The following is a 19,720-nucleotide window of genomic DNA, read 5'->3' as shown; positions in this document are numbered from 1 at the left end:
AGATGTATTTTGTTTTTATTGCTGTTGTTGCTGGTGGTGGTGGTGGTGGTGATAATAGTGCTAAAGAACTGAGTAAAAGCAGTGGTCCGTTCTTGCAGAGGTGATGAGTTGTAAGTTCACACCTCATTTCGCCGCATCACCACCACTTCATACCTCTCATCTCACCTCATCACCGCCACCCCATACCTCCAATTTAATTCTTCCCCACAATCACCTCACATCATTCACATCATCATCACCATCATAATCACCACCATCCCTTTTTTTTAGCATCAACCATCACCACACTCATTTCACCATACCTCCCATTACCATATCACACTTCACCATAATTCCCCTCATCACCATCAACTCACCACTCACTTGACAATCCTTCCCCTCACAATCACTTCTCTCCACCCCTTTCAGCGCCCCCTCAGACACACACACATGTTGCAAGATATGATAACCAATTTGGTGAAATATTTGTCGGTACATCTGTGCACCTGGGGACCTGCAAACCCACTTACCTCCACCTTTACATTTACTCTCTGAAACATTCCTCTAATATACAATGGCTGGAAAGAAGGCACCCTGTATAATGCTGACGAATACACTCATAGATACATACACATACAAGCCGACAAATACATACGGATACATAGACAGAAAGCGATTCCGTCACAATAACTATGCCTTCGATGCCGGTAGTTATAATGGGGTAAAGCGGTTAATATGCCATCAAGTGCATAGACAATTCTTTCGGCGGGTGTTTCTGTACATTAATATAGGCCACTCCAAGCTGTCCCAGGCGGCTGTCTGGTGAAGATACCGTGAAGTGGGTGGCAAATGTGGCGGTGAGAGCCATCCACTCTACTCCACTCACCCACTATCACTCCACCCACACCCTCTGTTCTACCCGCCCCCTCACATACCCTACCCCACCACCCTTCCCGGAGATGATTAAGTCCGCTTCTTTTCTTTTTATTCGTCTCTCACTCTCTCTCTCTTTCTCTCTCTCTGCCACACCCCACTTTTTTCCACTCAGCCTTTCTACACACACTCACTCCTTTCCAGTCTCTTTTATGCATGTGTTAACCGGTACACTGACACTTTCACAAACACTAATGGTCACCTCAGCAACTGTCTTTCGTCTACCTTTCCCCCAACCTCAGATCTCCACTGTGTGTGTGTGTGTGTGTGTGTGTGTGTGTGTGTGTGTGTGTGTGTGTTTACCTTGAGGTATGTACCCTGAGGTACAGTTGGCAAGATATGAACCTGGGACAGCATCCATGTGTAACAGAGGCTTAGCATTTGACACACTTGATAATCACATGTTTGTGTTGGAACTGACATGAATGAACGGAGGTGTCATCTATCAGTTGAAGCTACCAAGTACCTGTGATGCCTGAACGTCGGAAACTGCAACCAGACCTCCACTTCACACACACTGTCCCAGGTTCAAGTGTGGCTAACAGTACACAAAATCGTCTGTATGAGACAGTCTTTGGATGTATTCAGTAATGATGGTGGCTGTTAGTGCCGAAGTGGTGGCATGTGGTGTATACTACGTAGGAGAGCTGAGCCTCAGAGTACAGGCTTATTATTATTATTATTATTATTATTGTTATTATTATTATTATTATTAATGTGAACAGAGTGGCCATGACCCGCTATGACAAAAGTTTCGAGCGTTTCCAAAACACAAAGTCAAAGGGTCCACTTCCTCCCTCCCTCCTTCCAACCCTCCCTTAGGAAATCCGGTCCCGCCCTTGGTCACCCTACCCAGTAAATATTAACATGGTTGATAGTAAAAGCCTGGTAAATATTTGTACAGGTAGGGTGGAAGGGGGGTGGGGAGGGTCGTTTTCGGTGCAAAGAAATGGTTCTGTAGCACATGTATCGGTCAATGGTTCCTTTGATCTACAAGGCTGGTTCCAAGCGCGTGGATGACTTAGTAGTGTTTGGGATGAACTGGGCTGATGTACTGAGAAATGAAAGTAGAGTGAGGAAATATAAGGTAAAATGAAAGTGTGGGTGATGCAGGTATGAAGGTGAAGAGAGAAAACAGGTGAAAATGAATGACAGTGAGGGTGGTGAGTAGCGAAGTGTATGTGAGGTACAGGGTGTAAGTGACGTAATAAGTGTAAGATTCGGCTGAGTGTGCGTTTAGGCCAGGCTTCCCTACATATAGCCCCTGCCGTGTAACGTACGTAACTAACATAACGCTCCTAACCATATACAGAAGTAGCATAACAACTCTCCCCACAGTACACAAGAGTAACATTATCAACTCTCCATACTATACACGAAAGTAATATAACTGTCCTTATTACCCACACAAGTAACATAATAACTCTCCCCACCACACACAAAAGTAACACAGCTAACAACTCTCCTGAGCATACCCTGACAAAGGTACAGCTATCATTGAAAACGCATCGTAACCACAGACATGTATTAGACGACGACGATGATGATAAGGATAATAAAGGAGATGACGACAGTGGCAATGACGAAACGACCTGTGAACCCCTCGACTAGGACACACACACACACACACACACACACACACACACACACACACACACACACACACACACACACACACACACACACACACACACACACACACACACACACACACACACACACACACACACACACACACACACACACACACACAATTACACAACGAGCTAATGAAATGTGTGTGGGATGCGTGGAATGTCCGGTTACCTGTTGCACTTCATAATACACCTACCTGCGGTATGATGGGGGGGGGGAGGATGAGGTGGGAAATTATATACTTGTGGCCTTAGAAGTCTCCCTTATATGTCCTAATTTATTCCTGCTACCTCCAGACGATTATATTTAAATTAGGAACGACCACCTATACTAAAGGTTAATGAAGGCTTTATCTAATTATTATAATATATGTTCGAAAAAGTCCAGTTAGTATTGAATCCAAGGCCAGTATTCTCGTTGGGTAAAAAGGCTCCCTAGTGCCTCTTTCCCAGCGATTTATTTTCCAAACTACCCATTAACATCCTCCTTTTTTGCTGCATATTACCTATTTAATGTCGACACTGACTGGATGAATAACACACAAGAACGTAGCAACGAAGCAGAATCAGATATAAACCGGTAAGGATGGTGTCGGTAAGCTTCCTAACCGTACCAAAGCCTAGCATTAAGATAACCCAGGTATTAAGCTGGCGTTAATTGCGCTAAATGAAGCGAATGTTTTTCTCCGTAACTGCTGCACAATTCTCGGTACAGTAACATGGACAACTTTCAAACAGAACGCCTTTCACTCCGTGCAAGAAAGTAAAAGTGGTTAGGTGAATGCTCTCAACAAAAGAAGCGTTGGTTACCCATACGTTCGAATATGGATTGATTACTGCCGGGTTTACTGAATAAATCGCCTGCAGATTACATGAATATACTACAGGTATATATATATGCACCTACAAAGTGGTTACTGGAGAATGTTTCTTCTCAAGTAAAGAAATTTAAATATGTTTCCTCAGCTGGAAAAAAAAAAGTGAATTGCAAGAATATATTCAAGAAAGAAAGAGAGGGATGCAACACAACAGAAGACAATACATGATTATTAAAACAGGACATACAACACAATCTCCCATAACGTTTCCTGTTTCTAAATGTAAGGCACCGCAGAGTAACATTTTTTTTTTTTTTCACTACAGACAAGGGCCTCTTCATAACCCTGACATTTCTCTAACAAGAGCCGGATATACGGGAATACCGCACCAAAGTGGCTATTTATATTCTCTTTCGAGAGAGAGAGAGAGAGAGAGAGAGAGATGGCTGTATCACGAATGTACAGTGGTTCGGAACAACTAAGATGTTCATTAAATAATAATTACTGTACTTAGCGGTAGTATTAGTTGTACCCCCAATTCATCAACACAACTAAGAGCCATGCAAGACACCCATAGTAACATCATGAATACGGACGTGATTACCATGTAGTGAGCACAGGGACATACACCAATATTCCATTACTGTCCAGAATTGAGGCGTTACCTTTGTACCCATTATGCCTCCGCCCATCGCATTAAGTGATTGGTCTGTCCGTGCTTGCGTCCAGGCGTGTGTGGGTCCGTGCGTCCGCAACACTACTGTGGGGGAGATATCTCCCGAACCCTTCGACGGATTTCCACAAAACTTGTCATTGATGCAGTATGTGGAGATGATGAACTGCTTGGGATGGGCTAAGGGATCAAAGGCCAAGGTCATATGGGGTCGACCTATCCTTGTGGGCGCGACATCTCCTGAATCCCTCGACGAATTTCGACCAAACTTTTGTCAGTGATACAGTATGAAGGGACGATGAGCCGATTAGGTCAGCAAGCTCAAGAGCATAATATTAGGTCGGCAAGCTCAAGGTCATATGGGGTCGACATAGGGGCGCGATGTCTTCTGAACCCCACGAAGATTTCAATCAAATTTTTGTCAGTGATACAGTATGAAGGGATGATGACCCGATCAGGTAAGCAAGGTCAACGTCATAGGGGGTCGACATACTTTATCCTTGTGGGCGCGACATCTCCGGAACCCCTCGACGGATCATGATCAAACTTTTGTCAGTGATACAGTATGAAGGGACGATGAAGTGATTAGGTCAGCAAGATCATGGAGTTTGTATGGCATACCGAGAAACGCTTTGCGTCGACAGCTCAGGGTCCGAGTTCGCGACGGTTATTTCAGAGTACCCACATTTGATTTAATAAGAGCCAGACGACAAACATCCCTAGTATCGTTAGGCATAAGGGTGTGATTCCCAAGTGTACTGCAGGAGGTACACTCACCAACATCCCATTACTGTTCAAAAATAAGGCGCTAACTTCAAACTTATTTCAGATAACCCTCATTTGATCTACACTAATGCGAGACAGGCGACAAACAACCTTAGTTACGTTATGCATAAGGGCGTGATTCCCTTTTGTACTGCTGGAGGGACACACCACCCGGCCCACCCGTCACACCAGACCGTTACACACACACACACACACACACACACACACACACACACACCAGATTCAAAACAATCATCGGCTTAAGTGCCTGCCCAAGAAACGTGGAGTAACGTCACTCTGTACGTACCACACCTAATAAGTTACATTCAGCGCTTATATAATTTTTAATCTGTACATTGTATTTAATCACAAAAAATATATATATACCGCATTATTTAAACAACTTACCATTCTGTTCTATACTACAGCTTTACTGCCATTTCATCCTATATTGTGGCGTACTGAAAATCCTAGAATTATATCGCTGTGCTTTATTTAAAACTGGTCATTTAAGAACGTTTTTCATACTTTTTTTTTTTTTTAGTGACTGAGACCCTTGTTTTATTCTTTCTATCGCCAGAGGATTTTCTTAAGGTCGGCCTGAGTGAAAATGCAGTTCACTGACAATTACAATCCCCGTTATATTTCATATTAAAGTAATATAGTTTAAAAGTGAATCGTGCATACCATTAGTGTATGATAGAGGAGTGCCAGACGCGGCGGCGCGGCACTCAGGATATAGCGTAGTGTAGGGCGTCACCCCGTTCCCCTCAGCCTTGGCACCGACAGCAAGCATGATGGGAGTGCTTGTAATGTCACACCATAACATGATACACGGGTATAACATGCACTCAGGTGAACATACCATACCATTAGCATAATACATACGCACCACATACAAAAGAATAATAATAATAATCATCATCATCATAATAACAACCAATTACATCTACAGTGGGCCTAAATGGCACAATGGATCTGAAATATTGGTATGTAAACAGGTAAGCTACGGTACATCTTTTTATACACTACTCTTGCTACGTCGTGACTTAACTGGGGTTATAAGAGATATCCTGGTAGTGAAGGAGTTATGGATACCGCATTTGAAGTGTTAACGGTTAGAGATACCCGAGGCTGGCATCCGGCCCGGCCCCGTGAGAGCAGACACAAATGGTGGTGGTGGTAACGTGTAGTGTACTGGTTCACAGGACAGGACTCACATGCACAAACTAGCCAATACATGCACCAACTGGCCTACACCAATGCACTGAATATGACTTTACTAACTTGCCACCGTATTCGTCATGCAACAGGCATATATGAAAGTATCATTAACTAGAGAATTCTAATTCGTCTATAAAATACATAAAGGATCCATCAAAGACATCAATCAGTAATCGTACAGATAAAACCACCAGTTGAAAAGACAACCAGCATACGAGTATTACCGGCTATATATTATTTCAGTAACCAGTAATGTAATACTTATATCTACAATGCTATCATCCATTCATAATTCATTGTCCTCAAAACATGTGGTTCGAGAATATTGTATTAACAAGTACGATATTTATGACTTTGTCGATGTTACAATATGTTGATGACACAGACGAGAATATCAAGGTATAATCTACAAAATAAACAGCAAAGGAAGTAGAGCTAAGAATCAAAGCCCATGAGAGTATGGTCCTTGTCGAGGCACATTGCTTTAGGGTCCCCACCCCCTGTCCTCACTCTCTCTCTCTCTCTCAAGCTCCGTCCGTCCTTCCCTCTCCCACTGTCACCCCCCTCCCCTTCCTACGTAAGTCTGTTTTTGTTTGCTTTCCATTCCTTTCCTTTCAGTCTCAACTCTCCCCCCTCCCTCTCTCCTTCCCTCCCCTCCCCTCCCCTCTCTCACTCTCTCCACCAAACCAAATACCTTCCTCTCTCCCATTTTCCCTCCCTTCCCCCCCCCTCACCTTCCTCCCTCCTGGTGACTGGTCTTTACAAACATGTGCCTCAGGGTGGGTAGAGAGGGTGGGTAGAGAGGAGGACCGAGGCCCTATGTTCGTGGGCGTAAGGGCCTTCCATACACTTTTCAAAAGCCATGTCTATCCTGAATGTTAGCTGTAACAATAGTTATACTCTTGTTGTAACTTGGTCTAAAATTGTCATCTCTCTACACCTAATGTTGAGTTGTGTATCACGCTAGTCACGAAGAACTGTTGTGGAAATCATGAAGAAATGCGGTATTATCTTTATTGACATCAGCTGCCGAACGAAAACCTCGGCCAAGTTAGTAAGAAAGTACTACACCCTTTTTACTCTAACCTGCCATAGCACTCCAGGATGACTAGCACCATCTTCTAGCGTGAATGTAGCGTTACAACCCTGCATTCAAGATGGAGAAATGGCAATTTAGGCCACGTTTGAATGAAGAGAGTATACCTGTACAGTATCTCATCCTCAAATGTACAGCATCTCATCCTCATCTGTTTATCCTTATGGAATGGAAATATTTCCATACACCGGTATGTTATTTCTGTACAGTGTATCAGTACGAGAATATGAGAATAATACGGTTTAATACATGTCTCTATTTCCTGCACGTATTGTGATTTATGTACTCTACAATAAAAAGAAAAACGAGAATACAGCGTGGGATTGTGATCTTAGGAAGCGCCCAAGAAAGCCACCCATACCGGTTAATTTAATGCATACGGTAAAATAATTTAGTAATCATGTATCATATATGCATATTTAATCCCTTTGCTATATCAGATCCCCTAATCTAAATAAAAAAAAACCTACTGGTGATAGTAAGAAAAAAAAAAGATAGAGGACTAATATCTTCAAAATTAATATATTAAAGTGATATACAAATAATAATAATAATAATAATAATAATAATAGGAGATGCCATGGAATCTCTTCAGCCTACGAAAATACGACACAGTGTAAAATACGAGTTAAAAATAATGCGGCTTGAAGCGGCTGGAGGGACTGAGTGGAGGTGAGTGGTGAGCGGAGGCATTTTGGTCCCGGCCACCCTACATAAACTCTGAGACTGGGGGTTCGGTAGTAAATATTTTGATAAGCAGATTTTATTCTTCGCACGAGTGAGACAGCGGGTATACATACTTTAGATAGGACTCAAGTGATTCTGTACACACACACACACACACACACACACACACACACACACACACACACTCACAAAGAGAAGTGAAAGTGATGTAGGCCTATGTGAGAGTAGGCTAAGGGGTGTTTGGAGAGGAGTCTGGAGAAACAGTATATTTCTCCCTTCCCTTTCACCCCCCCTCCCCCTTTTCCCTCATTTTCTTCCCTGCCTCTAACCTCCTCCCCCTCCCCTCCTTTCACTCAAGCCCACCATCTTCCATCCCTTTTCCTTTCCCTCCTCGTTCCCATTCCTTCATCTCATCCTGCTCTTCTCGACTCCCCTTTCCCATCTTACTTTCCTATCTTTACCTTCTTTCCCCTTCCCCTCCCTACACTCTCACTACCTTTCCTTTTTCTTCCCTCCCCTCTTCTTTTCCTCCTCCTTCCTTCTCAGTGACATCCAACTCCCCCTTCTCCACTTCCTCCTCCTGAACCTTCAAATCCTCTCTCTCTCTCTCTCTCTCTCTCTCTCTCTCTGTTCAGTACTTCCGCCATGATTACCTCTTACTTAGCCTACATTTTCTTTACACTTTTTCCGTTTTTCGTTCTCACAACACTTATTTCATTTCCTCGTTTCCTTCCACCTTCTTTATTGGTTCTCATTTCCTCTGCCATTTTTTTAACGCTTCGTGCACTTTCTTTAACTTCTTTCATTCTTATTTTACTTTCTTTAATTCTCTGTATACGCACCATTTCTTTTTTTTTTCATTTTCTTTACGATATATTTCAATAATGTTATCTTTAATTTTTCCTTATATTTTTCTTAATTTTTCGACAAACTCTAGAGACAGTCAGATGGGCTTAAGGAAATAAACAGGAAGACAGACAGACTATAATGAGAGAGAGAGAGAGAGAATGTGTGTGTGTGTGTGTGTGTGTGTGTGTGTGTGTGTGTGTGTGTGTGTGTGTGTGTGTGTGTGTGTGTGCCTCTCCTCCCTCAGTCAACAGAACCTGGGCCAGCCTCCTTGCCTGTGTACTCACCTTTCATTCTCCACACACACACACACACACACACACACACACACACACACACACACACACACACACACACACACATATTTAAACCACTTTTTTGCTCAGAAACCGTAGTATACAAAAAGTAACCATTTCACTACGATGACGTATTTTATACACACACATATATATATATATACTGTATATAGATAGATAGATAGATATAGTCTTCCTACCACCAGGCGATTTTTTACAGCTCATGAAAGACTTCGAGGTGGAGGGGTTAGGCAATAATTTATTGTCTTCATTAACGCCTTCACCGCTAAAGGTCTCTCCTAAATAAAAACAGTTTGATATATAAAGAAAAAAAGGTAAGGGAATACATCACAGGATTCAAGACTGTTAATACGCATATGGGTGTAATCATCACTGTACCTATATTCAGGGTACAACCAGGTGATACTGTTGATGTGGGAAAGCATAGTAGTGTGAGAGGTAATATGATGTGGAGAATCACTTTGTGTGGCATGAGCATCCATTCGGCGTACGGTAGTAAGTTAATTATGCATGTGAGTCAAGGGAAGCCCCACACAAAGTGCTTTTATGCATTATGAACGCACTGTTATTATACGGTAAGATATCTATTTTTATCTCACCACTCGATCAAGAATACGCTATCCGTAATGTATTTTCATTTTACCTATTTCAATACCACCACTCGATCAATAACATGTATTTTATCTATTTTGTTTTTTATATCACCACTCGATCACTAATATAGTATCCGTAATATTAATTTTATTTAATGTTTCTATTTTTATATCACTATTCAGTCAATAAAACAGTATCCGTTATGTATTTTCACCTAATCGCTTACTGCAGTATTGTATAGCACTAAGGGAATCTATTTTTACTCTCAAAACAACTCCCCTTATGCATTATCAACACCATTTAAACTGGAACTCATTTTACCTCACTACTAAATTAATAAAGGTAGGTATAAGTAATGTATTTCTATCTAAACGCCAGTACCTAGTATCTTACAGTACTTAGACTATTTACATTATCGTCAGTTACTGATTCATTATACTACAGTACGTATTTCATTACCACCATGCCGAAATTTAAGATACGAGTTTATATATATATGAATGTATGTATACGGGAGATGCAAATAATTTAGCATTACTGGAAAGAATATGGTGGTGATTGAGAATAGGCTGAAGTAGACGACACAATACCACCTGTAGAGCAAAGGTGGGGCTCCAGTAAGTTCAGTGAGTCAGGATGTGCAGGGCTTCACTAATCAATGGCTACACACACACACACACACACACACACACACACACACACACACACACACACACACACACACACACACACACACACACACAAAACCAATATTCCATTACCGTCCCAAAATAAGGCGCTAACTTCTCATTTCAGCAACACTACTACAAGCCAAGCAACAAACATCCCTATTAAGAACTGACGCTGGAAACACACACACACACACACACACACACACACACACACACACACACACCGAGACGCATCACCGCATTCCATTACCGGTAACAATACATAAGGCACGGCATCCTGCTACACGTGTGCTCAGAAAATATATAAGTAAATAAACTATGGCGCTAATTATTCCATTTTTAAATAACTGTTCCAGCTGCTCTTTAATTGAGGGCGATATTAAACAGACTGGCAAAGATAACGCCTTTGCTTATCACTTAATTCACTTTCAGGCAATGTAGGCCTATACAACTAAGACTTAATCTGTCAGTAATATTATTCATCTGAGGGAAACACCAGACATGAGACGGATACAGTTAAATGCCTGTACTACACAACTAAATAGCAATAATCAGTTGAAATTTCTTGTATAGACGTATATCATCAACATCACCATTATCTCAATCCTATTCCCACAATTATAACCGGAAACGTGAAAAAGGAACACACACACACACACACACACACACACACACACACACACACACACACACACACACACACAGAAATAAATGAAGTATCAACGACCGTCGCACCGCACCGCGAAAATAGGCCACTCCTCGGTTCACTCCCAAGTCTTCCTGGTCGTATTTATGGAATTTCACGGCAAATTTTAACTATAAGTTTCCATAACAATTAACTATCATTTGATATTTTTCACTTCAAGATTCATTTCCTATCAATCCCTCCTATTCCAGGGGCTATATTTACAGACTTTGGCAGTTTTTAAGAGGGTGTTCACAATAGATCCCTTTAATTACAGATCGTCTTGTTTTTCGTATTTTTTCACTTCAGTATTCGCTCTGGTTTCACTGTGAAGTATTTAGTACACGTAAGGGTGCAGACAACTGTACATACAATCAGTCTTATATACAATTTAACCTCTTGCTTCCGAGAACATCATATTTTTTATCTTTATTCTCGCTTTCCTCTGACGCTTTCATGTGGATCAAGAAAGGCTTTTTCGAATCAGGGAGTTTAGATATGACGTTCATTGATGCTTTCACTATAAATGGTTTCCTCTGAAAGGATAAATTCGCCTGATGTCACAGAAAATACACAGAAAAGGAATTTGGATACATAGAAAAGCAAGTTGGCTCTATGTTATTGTTTTTTTTTGTTTTCTTGGAGGGAACAGTGTTGCGGGCTTCTGGCCTTTGGTTCCTTCTTCCTTGCATAGAAAAGGCATAGGAGAAATTTTATATACTTCCCCAGGTCTTAAATAACCACTCTCACCTTCCCATCGCCTCCCACAATCTGTTAGCTATTTACCTTGCGAGATAAGGCAGGTGTGTGTGTGTGTGTGTGTGTGTGTGTGTGTGTGTGTGTGTGTGTGTGTGTGTGTGTGTGTGTGTGTGTGTGTGTGTGTGTGTGTGTGTGTGTGTGTGTGTGTGTGTGTGTGTGTGTGTGTGTGTGTGTGTGTGCTGGTATGGGGATGGATGTGGGTGTAAGTGTAGGTGTATGTATTTGGGTGTGGTTGTGGTTGTACATGTGAGTATGAACATGGGTGTTGGTGTGAGTAGGAATGAGAAAGTAGGTGTAGGAGTGGGTGTGGGTACAGATGTGGGTGAGTTACAAGCCCGGACTTAGATGTGAGCGTGGATGTCTGAGTGTGTGTGTGGGTGGGGGGGGGTAGGAGATGGAGCGTAGGTGTGTATGTGTGGGGAGGTTATGTGCATAGGTGTGGGGGTTATGTGCGCATGTGTGGGGGGGGGGTATGTGGGTAGGTGTATAGGGAAGGGGAGAGGTGGCTGTGAATGCAGGGCCCCAAATCCAGAGATTGTAATATGACCTACCACCGCCCACATAATCACTGCATCAAATTTCGTTTATCTTGCTTCACCCTCACGTTATCACCATCACTATCCACATTATCACCATCATCATCACTAACAGCAGACAATAATAACAACACTCTTCATCCTATACATGCATATATAAGATCTACACATCTTCCATACACGCTACACACAAATCACATTCATTCCACTTAACCTCTCTCTCTCTCTCTCTCTCTCTCTCCTCTCTCTCTCTCTTTCTGATCCCATAAACTTGCCTCGTGAAAGAGATATTCTTTTGACCGGATTACCTTAAATGATAAAGCCGACATAAACTGGGGCCTTCCGTGACCGAGAGAGAGAGAGAGAGAGAGAGAGAGAGAGAGAGAGAGATCCTGCAAAATTCTCTCTCTCTCTCTCTCTCTCTCTCACACACACACACACACACAAACCCCTACCCTATCCTCCATTATATCCACTTTTGCCATAAACTCACCGCCATATAGAAAATTAAAAAAAAGAAAAAAATAATCTGGGTTAATATCCACCTGCTAAAAATAAACTCTACAACGAAAGCCGCTCTATATTTGGCAGGGCAGTTTTGACGATAACCCTGTCTACGATCCTCCACCCTTCGCTAGCCTAATCTGTATGTATATTATTTAGAATGCGCCAGAAGTCCGTATTCTCGTCGTTTAAGGAAGCTCCCTAGCACCTCTTCCTTAGTGGGTTATCCTATTTATGGTGAGTATGGTGGTACTGGAGTGATTTAAATGACACAAGAGACTGTGAGGAGTAATATAAATAAATCGCTTAGGATGAGGCGTTTGGGAACCTCCTTACCCATCGAGAATATGGACCCAGGTACGGTACGCCTTTCAGGCTAGAAGGGAGTGATTTTCTTATTTATTTTATATATTTATTGTTATTTATTTGTCAAGAAATTATAGGAATCATACGGTTAAAAGCTCTTTCGATTGGCTCTGTCGTTTCTTTAAAGTCACCTGGCTAATTGTAAGGCCAGGTTAAGTTAGGTTAGGCTTGGCTATGTTAGGCTGCGTTAGGCTAGGTTTGATTTTAGTTCTACACAGGTTACCAATGAACAATATTGCTGGGCTGATAAATCCTAGCACAGGTACAATATCGGATACTTGTGAAGATGATCCATTGTGACAAGTGGAAATGTTGCATGGGAGAGAAGCACAGGTTAAAGCTTGAATTCTTTATTTTTTTCTAACGTTTCGGGCTACACAGAACTCTCTTAAGAAGGGGTTCTGTGTAGTCCAAACCGTTAGAGAAAAGAAAGAATTCAAACTAACCTGTGTCTCTCTCCAGCCCAACATTTCTGATCACTGTTTCTCGCTAAAAATATGAACTGTAAGATAGCCTAGTAAATGAATACGGTTTACCCATTTCAATACATTCTAAGGAGGTATAAGGAAGAATGGAAGTAATGGATATAAGGATGTGGGAAAAAAATGAAATATACATAAGCAACACAGAAAAACAACGGGATTTATATAGCCAAACCGGAAGGAGCAGATTTCAAATTTTTAAAGAGAAACTCAAGGTTGTATTCGCGTGTCTTTTGAAGGTTTCTTAGCTTCTCGTCCTGATTTTTTTTTCTTATGCAACCTATTGTTAATACGTATTTTATTATATAGGCTTTTAATATTAACACATTTTGCATGCTCAAGGCACATGGGGAATGCTGTAGTAACGTGCCATATTACAACCCACTAGACTCTCTCTCTCTCTCTCTCTCTCTCTCTCTCTCTCTCACACACACACACACAATTCAGTACACTAATATACATAATACGACATACATATTTACTGGTATCCCTCTTCCCTCTCATGGTGGGGAAAACTCTAGCATTCAAACCCAGCTAACACCAAACGATTTTAATAACTGAGTATGTCACAGAAGCCACCTCGTCTGCATATACCATACAACTGAATACTAATGCGCCACATACAAAATCAAGCAGACCAAGAATATATGGAGAGCCCTCTAAGCCCGCGGGAATATATACGACCTTCGGATCTGTAATGATTCCCGCCGAAGTTTATGTGGCCACTAATCCTCCTCCTTTTGATGTGGATGGTAACAATCTTCAGCCGGAGAAATATTGCCCCCCCCCCTCTCTCTCTTTCTCTCAACAGTCGTCATCAGCCGGAGAAATATTACTCCCCCTCCCCCCTTCTCTCTCAGGGCGATTCTTGTGATAGGGTAAACATGCTGATCTCTAAGCATATTTGTTCTAAGCCCAAGATCGGCCCCTCACACGCTAAACCAGCCAGCCTCATAAAGGCTATACACATTCCTGTCGAATAGTTATGAATTTCGTACCTTACAGTTTGATAAGTCTGGTGTGTTCCGGAGATGGCAATGCTGGGTTCCGTACTTCACTGTTCACTTGTCTCGTTATCAACCCTAATTATGTGAATCGATAATTACGTCCTCGCCTGTACTTACACTCATCAGTGACCTCTCGTGCCCTACCTCACTACAATCTTTCGTATATTCCCAGGACGCGACGGCCTTCCTCATAGACTCCCATTTTAATCACTCCTTGGTGCTGGGGAGGGACGCCTTCACGTAGTGGCACTGATATGACCGGGAGGTGGGGCCGCCTGGTTATACAAAGGTCCCTCAGCTCCCTCCTTATCTCCCCCAAGCGGAGGATGGTGGGCTGCAGAAGGGCTACAACAACTAGCTACTAGTACTATTTAATCTCTCCTTCCGTGACAAGCCACCCTCCCTCATATTCTCCCCTAACCCTTTCCTCTTCTATGCCACACCACCCTCTCGTATATGCCTATGACACAACACCCTGTGATATACTCCCCTTTTAGTTTTAATCCCTCTCTCTCTCTCTCTCTCTCCACTCCGAAATATGGAGTGGATAAAACATTTTTTTTAGAAACGTAAAACACAAAATTCAGTGTTGTCACTAAATAAGTAGTAAATGGATCACATAATCATTCACACATCAATCCAGCCTTCGAAATGTCACCGAAACTATTATTAATTTATCAAAACAGAAGCATCACGTCTCAGCTTGCGCTAATCTGCACCTTATCTGCAAACTCTACGGACAGCCCACACCACTATTTCACATCCATGATGCTGCCTTAAAATATATATATATATATATATATATATATATATATATATATATATATATATATATATATATATATATATATATATTTATAATTTTCTGATTTGTACAAATTTAGTCACAATTTGCCAAACAGTAATGATGACCGCTGACTGAGGTTGGGATGAATAATGAAATGATGACAAGGAGTGGAAATAAACAAAACGGTTATGCAGGAAACATAATGAGGAAAACTATGCGGTAAAAAGCACAGAAGCTTCATTAGGTGATTAGCGGTGAAGATTTTGGGATAACATAATGCCAAGGAATGGAAATTATTCCAACTGGGCTATAAGTATGCGAAAATCAGTATATACCTCAGTATACGGTAAGTATATAATAAACATTAATATGATGAACTAGGTAAAAGACAAAGAAGTTGAGAGAGAGAGAGAGAGAGAGTCTGGCAAGGTGTGACGGAACCAAACCAATGCATTTGCACGCACATCAGGTAGTGAGCCTAACTTGCTAAGGCACGTCCAATAACATACCCCATCACCACGCACCCAAAAGTCACTACCAAAGGGAAAAAAATATGCCAAAACACCCTAGTCTTTTTCAACCCCATCAATCTGACGACGTATTTTGGAGTGTATTCTTGCCATTTAGTGTCGATTTTACTGTTTTCAGCTTGGAAGACTTGGAACTGCAAGGGTTAGATATACAGTACGGTACTCATCTAACCTTTCATACTAAGGTCGTTTCAAAGTTCTATAAAATCGTCTAAAACAGTAACACACACACACACACACACACACACACACACACACACACACACACACACACACACACACACACACACACACAGTCACTGGGTTTGAAGGGGCTAAATTCTTAGGCCTTGTGTAAAGACTACGAGTTGCTTATCGAGAAAAATATTATATTTAAAGAGCTGAGGTGTAAAAAAAAAAAGTCCTCCTCCCAGTAAAAGATAAGTTACTGGCGATCATGATTAACACACCAAGAAAATGGAAAAGTACAGAAAATAGAGTAAACAAACATAATTTACATCAGTGACTAAAGAAAGAAAAACACCCGAGTAACTCATTTTTTACATGAATGTTGGGATAAGGAAGTACAAAAGTAGGAAAATGAACACCAAGGCACGAGGAAAAACCCATAAACAAGTATTAACATCAGTAAAGAAAAACATGAGGAAAATTGGGAGTGACATTGGTAGTAATAAAAACAAACTCATGAGTAAAACAATTAACATCAGTACAGGAATAAGGTAAATCCTATAGAATTATCAGAGCATGAAAATGGAATATATAAAAGCGGAAGTGGGCAACGGTAAACAAACTCGATGGTAAACAAAACAACAAAGCATGATTCTTAGTTAACTATTTTCTTTTTTACTTCAACAATTGTACCCTAATAAATAATGTCGAAACAGCATAGAGACGATGACGATAAATTAACTACCATGATTCAGTTCCAAACACCTAGCATTTCAAATCAAGGCAGTACAACAAAGACCACTACATAGGGTATAACTCAAAATTCAAATGAACATAGGGGCAGCGAGACTACATATACGAAGTACTAATATGCTGTATACACAATATGCGCGTTTCATTCTTTCCATACCCGGTTGGTGCTAACAAAAAATACCGGTAAGGTGTACTCTCACTGGTACTTCTCATTACAGTACTAGTGTTAATTGGCTGGTACAGTAAGCTACGGTACAGCCAATGCTTCTTTGACCCCTCATCACATAATTACCATATTATAACCTATGAAATGCAAAATTTGATTTTTTAAAATATTTTCTCAGCTCAAAAAACTTGCAATAGTAGTTAGCTGGTCATTTCAGAGCAACCAAGCATTACCCCGCCTTTTTTGTGGAGTTTCACATAGTGTACAACTCACACGAGTCCATAGCCGACGATGCTTCAAAACAAACAAGAATTTTTTGTAGCTCTTACTAAAATTAAGTTACGCATGTCAATGCAACCATTTCCTCCAGCTCTTTTGCAGAACTTGAATATAAACACAGAACTTCAATTAATAACGTTAGTTTCAGCATTTCAAAACAAGCATTTTCAGCTCTTACACGGAGACGAGGTTGGCCTGACTACAACCTTCCGGGCATTTCCATGATGTACAGCATCCACGATACTGTACCCAACACCCAATTTTCCCGTAAGTTATTCGGCATATTAAGAGCGAACAGCTGTCTTGAAGCCTTTCAACAGAGTACTCACCAGTGGATGGCAGCCTGGTATCCCTCTGATGCACAGACACTGGATATAACCGAAGGAACAAGAGAAGTATGAGGATCGCCGAAAGAACTCTGCCTCACCCCTCCGCGTCTCTCGTGCGACTGACTCCCTTTTGAGTTCTGTCTGTTGCTGTTCGTCGCCCGTTCCTCCATGCTCGGGCCCCACGCTCACCTCTGTGGCTGCCACCCATGCTCCATTTGATTTCTTTCCGCAGTAGATTACACTGAGCCTTATACTAAGTGTTACTGTCTATTCCATAGTCAGGTACTTACTGGGCTGCCAACACTTTTCCAGGCTGGTTTTCACCCTACACACTTCAGTGCCTGATTTATACCTACTGAGATGCCCGGTTTGTGAAGGAGCGATAGATGGTCACTGTTATTATTTAATTATTTTTTAGGTCAGTCTAACAGAACTAAGGGATGTTCTCTGTAACATTTCTTTCGCAAATGTTTCAATAATTGCTCTGAAAATGAGAAGCGGGAGGCAGTGGCATAGACAAATGGGGTGGCGAAGGCGGGGCCAAGCCCTCATCTGGAGGGTGGGGAATAGCAACACAATATGCATACATTAAATGAAACCGAAATTTCAAATGGATGGGCCTGTGGGGAGGGCCAAGGGTCTGACACTGGGGGCCTCAGCCCCCTTCCCTCCTAGTTATACCATTAGTGGGAGAGTTCTTTCTCCCAGCTTTGTCCGCTGTCGGGGGTGGAAATGAGCTGAAGAGGCCAGAGGACCAGAGGGGGCAGCCTGATGACGGACAGGATGACATGGATGCAATTCATTTATGACAATCCCTTCGAAGATTTAGGTTTCTGGCTAGATTTACAGACAGATTTTGTGACTCAACAATTCCCACGCTTTTTTTGCAAGGACAAGAGACGAGGGAAGATAGGCTAACTGTACCTATATTTTATTCACCGGTAACAAGAAAAATCAAATAACTCGTAATACTTCTTAAAACAAGAACCATGGATAGATTCTGCATTCAATTTGTTTTTGGGATGACAAATCATAATTGCGACAGGGAACTGACCGTAAATTTTGTAAATCTGCCACTCGAGACATTTTTCCTAGCCTACGTATCTCTGGAGCCGGAGATTTGTTCTTGAACTTTTATTTTTACTTGCCAATAAATAGTTTTTTTTTTTGCCACCCCTTTTTTTTTTTTTTTTTTCCTGCAGCCACAGTAGCATATGAGATACCTTGTTGCGACGTGGAAGCTGAAGTATTGAGGATCGAAGTTAGAACAGTTCTCACTTGATGTCGGATGGAATCAAGGGAGTAGCAGATAATTCAGTAGTTTCTATGCCCTGTCCACTGTCATTTTATAATCTGCGAGTGTGAACAATTTGGCACTCTGCAATACGTTCCATCCATATACATTAGGCTTCCTTTATCTCACCCATGTTGGACCCACTTCCATTGCTGAACTCGCGCACCTCAGCCAGACCGATCCCAGTATTTTTTTTTCCTTTAAGATATTTCTCAAACATGTTATTATCTGTATTTTTCCTGATATTGCATGGTTGGATATATTGGGTAATTGGCCTTTTAACATCATGCTATTTCTGTACAGGTATTACCAATATTTCCCTTTGTTTTATGGTCTTATTACCATATCTTTTTTAAAAGCAATAGCTGTGATAATTTTTACGCACGAAAGAGCAAACATGAAGTACAGTGATATACACATTTTGTGTATATCAAATTATTTTCAGAGTTAAAGTGCCCGTTTTCTATAAGAAATACATACTACGCTCCTAACTTGTTGGTAAGACTTCTAAAAAGCAAGTGTTTCCCGCCAAATTGTGGGTGTTTAAGAAATACGACTTTAACAGTATCACAAATACGTAAATATATATTTCCAGTTACATATGCCTCAGTTCCTTTTTCACTGGAAATGAAATAAGCTACGGAAATGACTGATGGTCTCATCGGTGTTCCTGGTTCATTAAATGCTGACCGTCCTACTCCGTTTTCTATTTCTGTCATTGCTAGTAAAAGGCTATCGAAAACGGTGCAATCTCTGATATACATTTGTTTACTTTTTAATGGCTAATAATGATTAATAAAGTGGCCTAGGACTCTGCTTGGGTCTGGGGTACTCATAC

The 19,720-nt window shown here is 41.3% G+C and overlaps 1 protein-coding gene across 1 annotated transcript in view; it reads right to left on the bottom strand.

The window, feature by feature from the left end:
- The window catches only part of LOC145394109 (cysteine and glycine-rich protein 1-like), a 46,657-nt gene extending 28,964 nt beyond the window's left edge, over positions 1 to 17,693 (bottom strand). Inside the window, exon 1 of the mRNA XM_080268089.1 lies at positions 17,589 to 17,693. The gene's annotated coding sequence lies outside the window, so the exon portion shown is untranslated. The remainder of the gene's footprint in view (positions 1 to 17,588) is intronic.
- Positions 17,694 to 19,720: the final 2,027 nt, after the last annotated feature.

Source organism: Coenobita brevimanus, chromosome 26 (assembly GCF_032717465.1).
Source record: "Coenobita brevimanus isolate Jiangsu-jjx chromosome 26, ASM3271746v2, whole genome shotgun sequence".
NCBI lineage: Eukaryota > Metazoa > Arthropoda > Malacostraca > Decapoda > Coenobitidae > Coenobita > Coenobita brevimanus.
This window is presented reverse-complemented; position numbering and strand designations above follow the sequence as displayed.